Here is a 5,000-nt window from a genome sequence, read left to right as displayed (position 1 = left end):
TTATGCTGTTGATGTTCGAGTAGTCCTATGTTATAAAGTATTCCAGACTTGACCAGCGTATGGTTTGTTAGCTGGATATAGAACTACATTATCTAGTGAGCCCTTTTCTTTTCAAGGTAGTAAGATTTGATTGAAAGGAGATTGGAGTGTTATTTCTAGCAATTTAATTTATCATGTATTGCCTTCCATTCGCTGTGGAAGGATGAATGAATAACGTTTAACACGGTCAATGAAGGAAAAGAAAAAAAAGAATATAAACAGAACGAGAAGGGATGGAGGTGGGGGAAAGTGATGTGAGGGAAGTGATGTTGTACAAGTGGAGAAACAGCAATAATCGAAAGAGTGAAATGATAGATATAGAAATGGAAGGAGTGGGGTGTAGAAAGTAAGAACAAAAAATGAGTGGAGAAAAATCAAATAACAGAATGAAAGAAGTCTGAAAAAGAAGAAGAAAGATAGACCGATTGAATGGTGGAGGGTGGAACAGAGAAAGAATTAACGACAGATAAAGAAAGAAAGATAGATAGAGAGAGAGAGAGGGGGGAGCAGGAGGAGGAAGGAATGACAACATTAAAATATTTCAGACATATCAATTAGCAATATAGCACAATAAAGATATAGATATAATAGCGGTATGATAAGATTACATTCTAACGTTCCCCACAAATATATTTGTGTATGTGTGTGTTTGTATGTGAGTGAGTGTGTTTGTGTGTGTGTGTGTGTGTGTGTGTGTGTATGTGCGTGTGTGTGTGTGTGTATGTGTCTGTGTGTATCCCAATGTATATGTATGTATGTAAATAGGTAGTTAGGTAGGTACGTAGGTATAAACTCGGCTAAATATATAGGTAGATAGAGGAAATAACAGGTGAAATATATTGAATAGCGAGCAAATAAGAAGAGAGAGAGAGAGAAAGAGAGAGCGAGAAGGAAAGGCAGAAAGAAAGAGTGAAAGAAAGAAAGAAAGAAAGAAATATAAAGGATGAAGGGTGATATAAAGTCAGCATTAATTGGATGAAGGAAAAAAGTAATTCGAAAGGAATGAAATAATTAGCAAAATATATATACATGACTACAGAAAGTGAAAGTAAGACGGAAAGCGGTAGATAGTGGCCGAGGTAAAGGAGAGAAAGAGAAGAAAATAATACACACATACCTACATATATATATATATATCTATATATATATATATATATATATATATATATATATATATATATATATATATATATATATATTAATGTATGCATATGTACACGTATACACACACACACACACACACACACACACACACACACACACACACACACACACACACAAATGAATCGAAAGATGGAGTGACAGAACTATGATGCCGGATATAGAACGAAAGCCAGCACAGGTAGATATCTGAAAAAATGAAAATATATGGGGGAAAAAAAATGAATAAGAAAATGAATGAAATGTGAAAGAAAGGTGAGTTAAGGAATAAAATGTTGAACGGATATTATTTGAATAGTTAAACTGGAAAATAGAATGACAGAACTGTAGAGACAGTAGACTATATGAGATGGAAAGAAGATAGCGAGAGTGAAAGAAAATATTAGAGGTAGGTGACTAAAACCAAGAAGGCATGAATTGAATATAAAATTGAAAAATGTAAGAAGAAATGTAGTTTTAAAGGATCAAATAATATTAAAGGGAAAATTTGAATGAAGACAAAAAAAGAAAAAAAAAACTATTTCAAAATAACAGAGAAAATGAGAGGGTGAACGATATGTGAATAAAAGGTAGAAAGGTGAAGCGAGGTAGCGAATGAGAAAACGATAGAATGAGTGAAGGAAAGATAGAAAGATGCTTAGGTTAAGCAAGGTAAAACAAACTGTCCATAAACGACATACAGAATGAAGAGGGAATATGTAGAGAGAAAACTATATAGAAAGATATATTATACAAAATGAAGAGGTAAGACTTACCTTATAAACGATTCCATGACAAGATAGACACTGTGGTTGAAGGTGAAGTTGGGGAAGGTAGAGTAGTGGAGGAAAGGGGGAGTTATGTGAAAATAGTGATAGGAAGAGAGCGAAATATAGAGGGAGAGAGAATGTAAGAAAGCCAGAGAGAGAGAGAGAGAGAGAGAGAGAGAGAGAACGAGAGAGAGAGAGAGAGAGAGAGAGTGCGAGACGGAGACCAAGAGCAAGTATTAGAAAAAAGAAAGCGTCACTGAGAGACCGGGAGATAGAGAGAGTAGTTTCAGAGACAAGCTGACAGTGATAGTAAGAGAGGGAGAGAGAGCATATGATGGAGAGATGAAAAGAGATATATAGAGAGAGATAGATAACGTGTGTCTGTGTCTCTGCATGCATGTACGTGAGTATGCGTCATGTTGGATGAACGAACGATGTTACATGGCTAGCAATACCGTTGATAGGTGTATATGCTTTGCATTGATAACCACACAAACAGTAGTCACAGAATGAGTTGGTAGAAGCTGGGTGCTAGATGACGTACTTATCAATGTATACGAAGACGTATGCGCGTACGATAGTATGTAACTATGTATGAAATCCACACACACACACACACACATACACACACACACACACACACGCATACAAATACACACACGCGTACACACAACACAAACACACATGCACACGTACACATACAAATACACACACAAACACGCATGTATATACATATATATATATATAGATAGATATATAGATATGTATGTCCTAGTGGGAATAATTTTGTTTAATTGTGTTTCTATGCGTTTGTGTTTATACGTTGACTAACGTATACCGTGTATAACGCTTGTATGTTGATATGAATATGGAGAAACGGCGCACGGTGTTCCAAAAGATTATGAAAACATGTTTCCGAAGTGTCTGTCTGTTGATAGGTGTACACACAGACATACACACAATCACTGATACGGAAACAAACACACAGACACAGAGACACAGACACGCGCACACACACACACACACACACACACAAACTCAAACACAGACTAATATTATATGTATATATATATATATATATATATACATGTGCATGTACATACACACACACACATATATATGCATGCATATATGTGTGTGTGCATATGAATATGCACAGACACACACATAGACATGTACATATAAATATGCTAAATAATTTTATTCTCGGTAACCTTGAAAGCTCTCCCAGTAATTGGAGAGGCAAACTGACAAAACTTCGAAGTCACTTTCAGCACAATAGGTAATAATATATCAATCTCTACACATAGTGAGTTCGTTTAAATATTGTATACCTGTTCAAATATGTTATCCCTATAAAAACATCATGTGCCCTAGCCACACACACAAAGAAACACAGAGGGTTTGTAGAACAAGAGTATGAAACCTCAATACATGACTACATGACTTACACATGTTTCTTTTCTTATTGTTAGGAAGTTATAAAAGTGACTCAAATTCCGACAGTTTCGTGATCGTGGCCTATTAACACTCCTAAATCACGTATAGTTGTTTGCTGAAAAAAAAAAAAAAAAAAAAACTGTATTTTTACTGCAATCTAGTTCTTTCAATCAATTTTATTACATGTATGTATATAATGCACACTCAATATACATAGAAGGTACAAGTAAACCATATAAAGAAATTCATATCTAGAAATGATTGCAACGCGTCTGAGATACAGTTTGATCTGGGCTCAACATTTCTCACCGGGCTTAAACCTGTTCCCGAACGAATTATGGCCCCGAAATGTTTACATCTGCTCTGGATATATTACCGGCTTTGCAAGGGTCGGACATGCGGTATGTATATATGTACATATTTGTTTATGTGTGACAATGGTTGTCAGTTTGTACGTGTGAAGGCGTACGTGTATATGTTTACGCGTGCGCACCTGTCTAGTGATAGATCTATAAACCGTTCACAACAGGCGAGACAACACGGTTAAATACTACTGGCAGGATACGCGGATTAGTGTGCAGCGCTTGCATGATACTTGTGGGTGTATAAGTTCACATCATGTGAACATACACAAACCGATAGGCTCAGAGGTAGACATAGAAAAATACACACAAACCTATACACACGCGCGCGCGCGCACACACACACAATCAACACCCAAATATACGAAGCATATATATATATATACGAAGCATATATATATATATATATATATATATATATATATATATATATATATATATATATATATATATATATATATATATATATATATATACATATATATATATATATATATATATATATATATATATATATATATATATATATATATATATATATATATATATATATGTATATATATACATATATATATATATATATATATATATATATATATATATATATATATATATATATATACAGAGAGAGAGAGAGAGAGAGAGAGAGAGAGTATATATATATATATACAGCGAAAGAGAGAGGTGTATATATATATATATATATATATTATATGTATACATACAAGCATACATACATACATACGTGCATGCATCCATACATACATACATACATACATACATACATACGTGCACACATACATACACAAATATATATATATATATATACATACATACATACATACATACATACGTACACTTACATTTTTTTTAAAACAGAGAAACTCTACAGGAGTTAGTCAGGCGCTCCATTTGCGTGTATTGAAAGTCTAGGATTTGGGAAAGCTCGCTGTGCAGAGACAATATATAATGTTATTTTATAGAAGTGTGTGTGTAATTGTGTGCATGTATGTGTGCGTGTGGCTGTTACTGCGTATGCGTGCAATTATACGTAGATACTTCTATATTTATATGTATTTATATGTTTGTGATATATATATATATATATATATATATATATATATATAAATATATATGTGTGTGTGTGTGTGTGTGTGTGTGTGTTTGTGTGTGTGTGTGTGCATATACATATATACATATGTATACATTCTTATATATATATATATATATTTATGCATATACTTGTATG

The 5,000-nt window shown here is 33.6% G+C and overlaps 1 protein-coding gene across 2 annotated transcripts in view; it reads right to left on the bottom strand.

Annotated features, from left to right (window-relative positions):
* Window positions 1-2,391, bottom strand: part of LOC106881850 (uncharacterized) — a 696,991-nt gene extending 694,600 nt beyond the window's left edge. The window contains exon 1 of one of the 2 annotated variants that reach the window (XM_089350930.1): window positions 1,956-2,391. The gene's annotated coding sequence lies outside the window, so the exon portion shown is untranslated. The remainder of the gene's footprint in view (window positions 1-1,955) is intronic. The other variant, XM_089350933.1, reaches the window with a different exon arrangement.
* Window positions 2,392-5,000: the final 2,609 nt, after the last annotated feature.

The sequence above is a fragment of the Octopus bimaculoides genome, chromosome 1 (genome assembly GCF_046866305.1).
Source record: "Octopus bimaculoides isolate indiv1 chromosome 1, ASM4686630v1, whole genome shotgun sequence".
NCBI lineage: Eukaryota > Metazoa > Mollusca > Cephalopoda > Octopoda > Octopodidae > Octopus > Octopus bimaculoides.
Note: the sequence above shows the minus strand (reverse complement) of the source record. Positions and strands in the feature narration are given on the sequence as shown.